The sequence below is a fragment of the Mesitornis unicolor genome, unplaced genomic scaffold, assembly GCF_000695765.1.
Source record: "Mesitornis unicolor isolate BGI_N332 unplaced genomic scaffold, ASM69576v1 scaffold15126, whole genome shotgun sequence".
NCBI classification, from domain to species: domain Eukaryota; kingdom Metazoa; phylum Chordata; class Aves; order Mesitornithiformes; family Mesitornithidae; genus Mesitornis; species Mesitornis unicolor.
Window position 1 is genome coordinate 34,566 of NW_010191848.1, and position 12,128 is coordinate 46,693.

Sequence of the window (12,128 nt, forward strand, 5' to 3'; positions counted from 1 at the left end):
AGAGCTGTGAGATCAGAGTCTGAGCATCCACACGCTCTGTGCCGGTGGCTTTGCACTACATGCACGAACCAGATTATTTTCAGTGAAGAATCATGTATCACACAGCAAGTCAGAAAGGCAAAAAGCTTGCCCTTCAGGAATTAATTTCTAGCTATGGAAAATAACAGATAACATGTATCCACAACAAAAAAATGGGGAAATAGCCTGAAGAGTTAAATCTGCTGAATACAAAATACTGCATGAACTATAACTCAAGATATGCACTACGTTCATTGAAATCTCTCTCACGCAGCATTTTAAAAGTCATTAGCATTTTTAAAAGTAATCTTTTCCCAGCTATTCTGTATTAATATCTATTTACATAATAAGTTAGTGAAAAGGATATATACATAGCATACTTCTTTAAAGATATGCACTGGATAACTTGGAATAAATCCTACCTCATTTAATACAGATTTTCTGAGACGTGTAGAAAAATGAGAGTCCTGAAAAACCTGGAAAGAATTCAAATCTGATGAAAAACAAAAATATTATATATGATTAAATTTTCCAACCAGCTTTAATAAGTATACCGATATTTAAAACAGAGCAAAACAGAGTAGTGAGGTATGTCAACATTTTTCAAGACTTCTAATCATTTTTCAGAACATGAGTACTGCAAATTTATATCCAATTATAACTGTTCCTTTTTCTTCTAAAAATGGCTGTAAAGTAATCAGAAAGGTAAACCAGTATTGGAACATGCTGTTAAAAGGTACAAGAACACCTAAATCCTCCTAACTACAGACAAAACAAAATGGAGATCACCGTAAGCATCAAGTGATTAAAAAACTAAACTAAGCACAGCATGAATAATATTTTTTATAGCAGGGAAGTGAAAAGCTAAAACCAACACATTTTCTACATGAGATTGAGATTCATTAATAGGACCAACAATACTTTTGCCTTTTAAGTCCACATCACATGTAACGTTTTCTAAAATCCCCATTTTTTTAAATCCTGGGTTTTTTTGGCATTTCAACATTTGAACATATTTTCTGCATGTAGAATTCAGTCCTTCCTTTATGTCAATGCAAATTTTTGAGACGCAGTACCTGAGGTTCTGGAAATATTTCATTATCTCTTTCAGAACACTCTTTACTCATAGTTTGAAAGTTTAAACAGAGTGGAAATAGGGAAATTAAAGCAAAACAGAAAAGAAACTGAAACGTGAGTCTGTTCAGCTGTGGCACAGCCTGTCTGCTACAGGAGATCTGAACACTAATCTCATTGTTGATTTACATCAGACTCCTTTAACTTTTGTTTGAGTCTTTACTGAAGCTGTTCAAATCAGTTTGTAAATGTAGATTGAAGGAGCAATTTATACCATTATCTTGACAGGCAGCTCAATCAGGATAATTCATTGAAAATGTCTATTTTAAACTCATCATCGAGGCAGAGCATTTAATGCTTTCCTTTTTCAAATAAGTGAGGATCATTTACTAAGGAAATGGGAAATTGAAACACTTTTTAAAAAAATTCATTTTCTAGAAAACAGATGTACTTAAGGTCTTACTAGCTTTCTTTGCATTGATGTGATAATGCATAATGCTTTCCAAGTCTTGAATGAGCCTTTTTAAGGAACCTATAAAAATTACTTGCAAATTGTAAAGTTCAAATTTTTAAAAAATAAATGTTTACCAAGTTATAGTAAAAGAAACAGTGTCCAGAGTTACAGATTTATTATGACTTTAAAACACAGGTCTCAATTCAGCAAATGAGTTTAACATGTAGTTTGCAGATGAACAATTCTCTTAAATTAAATGTATAATGAACTCTGTCGCTGCCGTGAAGTTCAGACATCTAAACCAGGAATCTTTCCAGTGATTCATAAGCAAGGTGCTCACTTTTGGAGACCTGCTTTCTCACATGCTTCCAATTTAGGTCCTGGGTGGGAGCGCAGGTTATCTCAACTGGCTCTTACCTATTCACTTCAAGGATAGGTTTTTCCCGATAATTTTACTGCTCAGTAGGCTTTATTTGCAATTCTGAGTCAGGTGGAGCTTCTCATCACCTTGTAACATCAAGAAGTGCTTAGGCAGGCTTGCAACCTCCGATAGGATCCCTAAACTTTGTGCAAATTGGACCTCTGGGAGGGATGTGGCTTTTGCCAGACTTTGAAGGCTGCTCTTTGGTCAAATCTGCAATGCAGGAAAGAATTTTATGAAAGATGCTGGTGAAGAGCAGAAGGCTGATAAAAGGGACTTCTGTATATTGGTGTGAAAGGAAAACACTGATTGTTTGGAAAACCTTGACTGACTAAGAGGATATAGTTTTTCTTTATAGAAAGTGCCCAAAAGTTTTGCAGACAAGAGTCCTGTGAAGGAGTAAATGTGTTGTTATTTCACTAACATGTTTCATAATAAATAGATACCTATGATTTTTTATATACATTTTTATATATACTAGGAAAGAAAATGGGAGCAGAGCATGTTAGTTTGAAACTGCCATTTCAGTAAAAACATCTTCATCTTTTTGGTTGGCATGTAAAAACAGTGGAAATGTTAATGAAAAAAGTGAAAGCACAAGTAAAATATTTTGAGAGCAGATGTTTGCATAATTGCATAGACAACGAGACTGATGGAAGAAGCAGAGGGTTTTGGGTGGGCAAGAAGCTCTTCTTGTGTCCAGTGGGACACCTGGCTCCAGCCTGGGGCGAGGATTGCTCAAAACACCTTTACTCTGGAAGCTTAACCTATTTTTGGAGGACTTTTAAGCAGAAAAGGGCTGTTTAAACCTTTTCAATTTAAAGGGTTGCTGTTCAGCACAGAATGAAAATGATGAATTTTCCAAACAGCAAGATACAATGACAGGAATTGCACAGCAGCACTGGAGAATAAATACACACATTTCAGGCTGATAAGCATCGGGGTACAAACTAAGTATGAAGATAATTTATATTTGTTTTTCTTTGGCCATTATGAACTTTGATGATTTTCATCCTAATTTAACAGCACAATAAATCATTTTTATGATCGTCATGCTCTTTAATTGCTTCCTTGTTAAAATGTGAGCTAATTGTCCTTGGTCTTGGAATAAAACTTCAGGGCAAATAAAATACTGTTCTGAGTAACCCGAGTCTCTTAAGTTCATCAAAGTTGCAGGAAGGTGGAAATGTCAGAGCAGCCTGCTGTTGTGTTCCTTGCTGGAAATGATAAAACCAAAAAGCACTGCTGTGTGTTAGTTGTCGGTGTAGGGTAAAGGGCTGTGGCTGGAGAAATCCTGGCACTATGACCAACCCTCTGACCACCTCTGCCTTTTCAGACCATCACCTAATGCCAAAAGCCGACTTATCTAGGCAGGCCTGTACACCCGTGCTGAACATGGATGTCCTACCCTCTCACAAACATAGTGCTTTCTGTAGAGAAAGAGCTTTGCTGCTCAAAAACTCATATGCCTGCTCCTTGGGAATGGCACCAAAGAATACCTTATAAATGAAGTATGCTTCCCATTAGGGATTACGGCATCATTTGATCAAAGTCCACTGGAAATAGCTCTTGGCAGCATAGGCGCTCTCTGTAACTCTTCACTCGCTTGAGTCTGATTGGCAACCCTGGGAACAGCAAAGCTGACTTGAGGGATAGAGGGGAGAAGGACACAAGAGGAGTTTTATCGTTGTTTTCATTGTCTTTCTCCTTGTTTTAAGGAAAGACTCTGTGAAACTGGTTTTTTGGATGCAAAGAAAACATTGGCAATGGGTTCATTCTTCTACAGAGCTGATCGTGCCCTACATGCTGGCTAAACTTGTAAAAAGTAATGCATTACAGGCATTGTTTAAAATGAAACAATTTTTTGGCAACTCTGGTGAAATATATTGTCATCGGCTGTAGAGCACCGACACACTTGATAGAGTTAAAGAATGTTTGGAAGACTTCAAACTCTCTCTGGTTTGAGTTTAATGAAATCTGGGCAATCAAAATGTCTACCTGGCAGCTCACAAGAGGCACTTCATGTTCATTATTTTGTAGTTAAACTATCTATCTGCCCTGATGTGCAAAGCTACAAATTTGTATACATTTTTATATAGTCTATTTCCATTGTAAATTACCCATAAATTAGATACAGACATTTAGGCACCTCAGAGGAGTTTTTCGATCTCTATTTTGGTATTAGAGATAGATGTTGCTGAGTTTTGTACATTGGTTCCTCTTTTGGGAAGATCAGTGCTTGCAGTTGGGAGAGAAACACATCACTCCACTGCCTTTTCTTCCCATTCTATGGGCTATAAATCACAACATTTTAAAAGGTGAAATACTGATGCAGTGACATTATTTATGGCTTTTGTTTGAAGACTGCAGAGCATCTGACAAATGTAAATTGATCCTGACAAAACCTCAATGAGTTATTATGCAGCTAAACATGTCCTCTATAGAAATGGCAAAACATAAGTAATATGATTTATAAAAACCTACATACACAATAGTACTCCCTCTCCAAATATATTGTAAGCATATTCCTAGTTAAATAGGTTTGAGTCAGTTTTCATGTTGCACATAAATTTACAATGCCTTAAAGACAAAAAGCAGAGAGAGATAAAGAAGAGGGCAGAACCTTCTTTTCTGCCATATTGTACAAGCACTTCAATGTTTGTACTTCAGTGCAAGAAAAATGAGGACCAATTTCACTGACTTCATTGGATTTAACTTTATCCCAGGTAATGGTACCTGGTTAGTTTGGACACAGAGATGCATATGCATTCAGTTTCCCCCTGTCAATGGAGAAGATGAAGTCCTGGTCCCAGCTTCCTCCCCTTACTTGAAAATTGTCCCATTGTCAGTGTATGAGATACTAAAGAAAAAAAAAAAAGCTGTAAAAATATGGCTCCTACAAAGCACCATGGAATATAGGAGTGCTTTCCTGCCGAAGCAGGGCCTAGAAGAATCTTTCTGAGAGGTCTTCAGGCCTCTCTAACCCCTTTTCTCTCCAGACACACATGTTCCAGTTAATTTTATTTTTATTTCCTTTTTTTTGCGAGAGTAATGTACAGATTACGCAGCTGTCTTTTTGGTTATTAAATGGGTTTTTATAGTTTAAGTATATTTCATGTCTGTGTATATAATGGTCCCAACATGTTTATGACAGGTTATGTCATTGGTTCCCTTGTTAGGGAAACTAGGAAAGCTTCTCCATTAGCTTAAGAGGCCTGGGAATTTTGTGCATCCTGTTCTTGTTGCTGTATGTCAGTGCTGGGAAGATTGCCATTATACCTCTGTGCATAATTCACTGCTTAAGAACACGTGAGTATGTCTCCCTCTAATGTGTGGCTCCAACAACCTGCTCAGTCCCCAAAGCCAATGAAGGCAGCCTTGCCAATTCTTGTGATTTTATTGTGAGTCCCTTGACATTTGGTGTGTGCCTTTAAAAACACAGCTCCTGGAGTTAAGATGAATGCATAAGAACCTCAGCTTTCATTTGAAAAATAACATAAAATAACATATTCTCAGCCTTCCTGTTGAGAAAGTGTTTGGAAGTGGACCCCAGTGGTTAAAACCCTAGAAAGTAAATGCAATCAACCCCAAATGTGTTATTAAAGTTGTATCTCATGGTGTGATTTTTATTTAAAGACAAGTTCATGAGTATGGGAACCTGTCTGTAACTTTTGGATGGCGCAAACTGGCAATGTAAGAGATGCCGTTCTTGTTCAAGTGCTGGGCTTTTGTACTTTTGGTGCTAAAAGTCTCATGCTTGATACCCAATGACAAATAAAGCACTGATCAGTGTGCTGCTTGGGATTTGTCTCATCTGCAGCCAGAAGCCTTGGGCCAGGCTGTGGAACCAAAATCCAGGTATGTTGCACTTACTCAAGGACAACTCTGCTTCAGTTTTTTCTCTTGGAAGTAAGATCAGACCTTTGCAGGTGCTGAGCAAATTCCTCCCTGTTTACATCTGTGTGGTTCAGAGACACTTCAGCTCCTTTGGTCTCGGCTCCAGAAGCCACATAGCCCTGTTAACACAGCAGTGCTCTCTGGTTAATATATCCTGCTTTTCAGCATGGTAGTTAGCAGTTTGGGTACTCTGCTGCAGTAACACAGCTATACAACTTCCAGACAGAAGCTGGGTTACATCTAGCCAGCTTGGAATTTAGGGCAGAGCGCATTGGCCTGTCCACACTACTATAAGCAGACTTATCTTAACAGCGCTTGGGGAATTGCTTCTTTATGGTGAACTGCCAAAAGGAGGCCCTTTGTGACTGAATCTGAGGGCTGTGCTTTCTTGCACTTGGTACCCACAAATGTTTGACAACTGCCATGTTCATACATGTGCAAAACTGGAGCATCCCAGGCTGGATTTGCAGGTTACGTGTTGTGCTTGTATATATCCACATCCCCATGCATGTGTCTGTAAGCACCCTCTTACCTGTACTGGACTTTATGAAGACCACAGCCCTTTCATCAGAAATTGGCACTTGTAGCAACTTCAGCACTGGCTTGGTGATACTGCTCCAGTTCCTGATATTCTTCATATCGCTGCCTTTTTCCATCCTTTTCCTCCTTGAGTTGAGCCAACACCTGTGGTCCCATATGGGCAAATTTGGCAGGTCCAGGGGATGGATAACAAGCTCTGGAATATATTTTTCCAACTGTGTCATCTGGCTTATAGGAGAACTCTGGCTTAGCTGTACTGCCAGTACTGGAATGACTCTGGAGCTGTCTCCTACTCAAATGGTTGTAGAGCTGGCTGGCTTGTGTTGTTTTCCTGGACTGTGTATTGTCCTTTTTTTTTCTTAATATATGTTTTTATTCCCTTTTCACTGTGAGAAATGTGGTCCATATGAAATATCAGACGTTAAAGCCTTGTTTTAAATTCCTTCTGCAGTCTGTGTCCTAGGTCTATTAAGATAAAGTCTTTTTCCAGTGTCTGTGTATGTTCCTGTTGTAGTTGGGAAGGGAATTCTAAGAACTACCTGTGTCTCTGTGTGTGAACATCCAAATCTGAGCTCTAAGAATGAGAGTAGATTTCCTTGCTTGCAAAACCACAGCTGTGGTTAATGACTGTAATGGAGATGAAGCAGCACATTTTCTTGAGAACATTAATAACTCCTGTGCACATTGTCCACATTTTGCAACCACATTTTCAAACCGCTGCTTGTTTTTCAGAGAATAGCTGCTCAAGGGAAGCCTTTCTTGCTACCAAATGCTGGCACTTTGTTGTAAAGATCTGCACTCGATTTAAAGAGTAGAAATACAACAGAACTGGTGGCCCAGCACTACAAAAATCAACAACCAAATAAATCAAATAACTGTTATTCATCTTAATTTCCCCCAAAATGGTATTGGACTTAGCATTCCTTGGGCTGAAGGGAACAAGGAGTTCATTTTTGAGCACTTGCCATAGTGCATATGTCAGTATTTGCCACTGACTTTCCCTCATCGCAGCCATCTGCAACCCTCCTGAATAAAATCATGTGCAGCACTGTGTTTAATGTTCCTGAAAGAAAAGGGAACATGTAATAATTATTTTAAAATAAACACCAAAGGGACAAGTACTGTGTTCTTTGGCTTAATTCGTACATGGATGAAATCATTTTTCTAAACAGGCTTGCCAATGTCTTGTTTCAAAGTCTGAGCCTTGGAGGAGGCCTGCAACCACTGAATGAAGTGTCAGCCATCCCTCCCTCCTCCCACCACGCTCCCTGCTCTGCGGCGGCCCAAGCGAGCCGCAAACCACAGCCACCACAGCACGCTGGCCGTGGCTAGGAGGCATGAAATATCTGCTCAGCATAAAAACACAGCATGGGCAATAAACCTGAAGAGTGCCTGGGTGCTCTGTAGCAGCCAGTTTGGCTGCCCTCATGCTGGCTGCAGGCTTTGCCTGCATTTCGATATGGAGTAAACGCACATGCAAATTGTATGCCCTGGTAGGAAATTCCCCATCGTTGGCTCAACAGTTCCAAAAACTTATGGGGAATCAGCCTTTCCCCTGGGGGAGCCTGGGGACATGTGAGTCCTGCTGTAGGCCTCGTGCCAGCTGGCTGGGCAAGGTGCTGCCCACCCTGCCTGGCACACGAACCGCTGCCATCGGGGGGGCTGCACTGCAGGAAGGTGGAGCACACTGCTGAGTCCATGTGCTCCCAACACATGGGAGCATTAGCCAGCTGTGTAGGTATAAAATTTGTTGTGTCCATATTAGATATGTGTATGCTTCTTTCCTCCCTTCCTCCCTTCCTTCCCAACCTGTCTCCCTTTTATGCAACATCTTCTGTGCACCTGTTTAAACATCCCCAAAAGCATGCAGACAGCTCAGGGCTGGCAACATGGAGAAGGGGCCAAAGTTCGGCACATATCATAGACCGTGCCGAAAATCACACGAGTCTGCCTGGCTCTCAGCGCATGCGAGAGGGGGCCATTATGCTGAACACGTAGCATCATAGAATGGTTTGGGTTGGAAGGAGCCTTAAAGCTCATCCAGTCCAACCCCTGCCATGGGCAGGGACACCTCCCACCAGACCAGGTTGCCCAAAGCCCCATCCAACCTGACCTTGAACACTTCCAGTGAGGGGCCATCCACAACTTCCCTGGGCAACCTGTGCCACTGTCTCACCACCCTCACAGTAAAGAATTTCTTCCCAATATCTAGCCTAAATCTACCCTCTTTCAGTTTAAAACCATTACCCCAGTGAAGCTGCTGGGATGGCAATGGGTTGTTCATGGCCCCCTGAGGTCTGGCATGGTGAAGCCCTGAATAGTATCTAGCTTACATGTATTTCAAATGTATTTTTTCTTTTTTTTTTTGAAGCTGATGGGCACAGGAAGAATTGGTATTTGTGAGTGTGATCATGTGCAGCTGCAGGAGTCCAGATGTGATGACCTCTGCAGTGTCCTGTCCAGGCCTTTGTTCCTGTGCTACCAACATTGGGGACACAGGACCGGGGACTTGTCAAGGGCATCTACCACCTCTTGGCAGTCACTGTCCAGTTTAATATTTAATTACCTCTGAGGCCAATCTCAAGGTATTACAAATGCCTTCAGAGGGAGTTGCGTCAGCCTGTATTCAGAAATCACAGTGAAAACTCAAACTTTGCTTTGGCATTTGTTCTGAGGAATATTTTTAAACTTTAGTATAACCTAGATGAGACCCTGTAACTGACTTCTGGGTTTTTTTTTTAATTTTCAAGTCATTATTTGACTTCTCTGAAATGCTCACCATCTTGCCAAACAGAATATGGTACATAGTGTTTATTTATTGTTTATGGGAAAATCTACAAAGCTTTCTCCCATGCAGAGGACACCATAATTCCCCACTTATCAATAATTGAAAGAAGCGGGCTTCATCTGGTCTGTCTGCACAAGGCTGGCTTTCCCCTATCAGCACCATTGCTTTAGTCCTAAACCAGAGTAATTCGCGCCAACAATTGCTGCACCAGCATGGGGAACATTCACAGACAAACCATCCTGCATGAGTAGACAGCACAGTGTTAGGATATAAATGCTTCAAAGCCTTGCAGACATCGCAGTGCGCAGATGCTAATCCAATGAGCAACATCCTGAACAGATGTCTGCTCTGTAATTGTCTGCGTGCATGTTAACACTAGCAGGTGATGGCCTGACTGCTCGGCTGAGCATGCACGTACGCATGTGGGTGTGCGGGGGTGCGTGTGAAAGAGGATGATTTTCTTGATGCTGACATTTTGATGTACAGTAGCATTTGATGAAACGCATCGTTTCCTCTGAAGAGGGATCTGATCAATCACAGTGGCTTGAGGTCTGTCTACCTAGGCTGAGCCATGTTAGTTGGTGACTAGGGAGGAAATCGTTACTCCCCAGTCTGAATGAAATGAGTCATGAAAGAAGCCAAGATGCTGGCTAGAGATCCTGTGTGAGTTTGATACAATGTTCACTATGTCTTGGAAGAGCTATTTTAAGAAGAATTTGGCCAGAATCCTTAACTTCTGATTATTCTTTTTTCCTTCTCCTTGCATTTTACTGCTTCCCTGTAGCATGTTCTAAACATTGTGTCTTGATTTATATCTGTAAATAAATCTCCTTATTTATGAAGATGTAATGTCCCTGGGGTCCAGGAGGCCCCAGCCATTCCATGTAACCGAAAGAGACGTTACCTAAGTGGACCATGAATCAGAAGTGGGGCAGACATGGAGAACTATTTTTACCAACCTGCTTGACTTGCAAGGAGGTCTGCCCAAAAGGAAAGTGGGGCAGCTGATTGGGTGGACTGAGAAGGTGCTAGGGCTAATACCCTGGGGCATCATTTCTGAGTATTACAAGGTGCTTGGGCTGTGCTGAATGACGGAACTGGGGAAGGAAGCAGGAGAGACAGTGGGAAAGGTTTTCGTGTGCTGTCTAAGCAATAGCCAGGGCATTCTTGACAGAGGAAGAAAGTGGTGGCAGCTGCTAAAATGAATAAGTTACTTTTTGTTGCTCGCTTGCCAGCAGGAACCTGATAGTGTATGTGTAACAGTTTAAGTTAGGGGGGTCATGGTGTAATTACGATGCATCTTTTCTCTGAAGACCGTCTCCTCATAGGCATCACTTCCATTCCTTCACTGCCCCTCTGATGGCCTGAAATAAAGCTGGTGTTAATGATGCCACTTTTGGCTAGTATCCACAGAGACGTTACCTTTTCAGTCAGTATGCCTGGGTGGGAGGCTTACGGAAGATTTCTGCTTCTCTTGGAAGAAAAAGTCCAATTTTTCTGGGCAGGTTCTGGTTGCAGAGGTGTGACATGATCTGCAGCAACTCCAGACTGTGAGAGGTGCAAGTATCTGTCACCTGACCGTTATCTGTTTGTGGCCTTTTTTGGCAAGGTAGAAACCTTGTTCTAATATGGTTATAGTTTCCATTGCCTTCATTGGGAGATTTCACAGACTAGGCATCAAAAGTCTTTTGTTGCATATTTGGGTCTTCTTTTAAATTGGTCTTTATTTTTCAGGAATTTGTTTTACTCATTTATCTGAGTAATAATACTCTACTAGCTCTCCTCAGTGAACTTAGGATGAACAATGGCTTTATGTACTTCTACAGATAGTTTTCAGAGCCTGTTGTTGTTGGTATGGTCCTGAACTATGGTTAGGAAAGTAACTTTCTTGGAAATGGAGTCTTCTCACTCAAAATGTCTGGGTTGTTTTTTGAGTCTGTTGTTAGTGATTACTGACGATAGTGTTTCTTTTACTGAACTAACAAATGTATGTTTTGTTTGAAAACATTTTCATTGACTTTTTCCTTAAAAGTCTCTAATTTCATGGGAAGATTGGGTCTTCCATATGAAAAATGCAAAGATTTGTGTAACACCAGGTGAAAATCATCATTAGAAAATGTCATTTCAGGCTGTCCTCATGTCCTCACTTTCTTATGGGCATCTGACCCCCATCTCTGTGTCCTCCTGTACCCACAGGGTTTCCACCTTACTGCTTCCTTTGCCGTGGGAGGACATGATGGTTGGGAATGCAATCCAACTAACTATTACCTTGAAACAAGCAGTGTAACATTTCAAAATTAAAACATTTTTAATCAGGATTTTTTTCCCCCAGAAAAGCAACACTTTTGCAAAAAGAGGAAAAAACATTGGCATAGGTAGGAGGCCGACTGAATTCCTCGACATGTCACTTCAACACACTTATCAGCTTGGTAATGAAGACAATGTCTTATTCCTAGTAGTGAGGTAAGTGGCAGAAAGCAGCCAGTGCGATTATCAGGTCCCTTGAGGAGTTTGGAGAGTGACAAAGAAGAAAAGTCATCTTTCATCTTGTGCATAGACCAAATATGATATGTAATCACAGGAAAAAAGAGCACACAACAAGCCAGTCATTGTCAGCTATCTAATTATAGCTACAGCAAACTAAATAGCCAGCAATGTGCAGTCCTTATTAAATCTGCTGTGCACAGGAATTATTTTTATGGTCCAGAGAAGCTGAGGTAGTGAGGGGCTGGACGGAAGTCATGCAGGGGAAAAACAATTTGAGGAGAGGAACCACTCTGTGGTCCCCGAGTTTTGTAGTCTGGGGAATTGAAATACTAATATTAGCAGGACTTGTCTTTTTTTTTAGCAATTCAGTTTATGAGCCACCCAGGGATGCCAAGGATGATTATTCAGCCACACTCTGAGATACTTTTGAAGTGTTTTCCTGCTGCAAA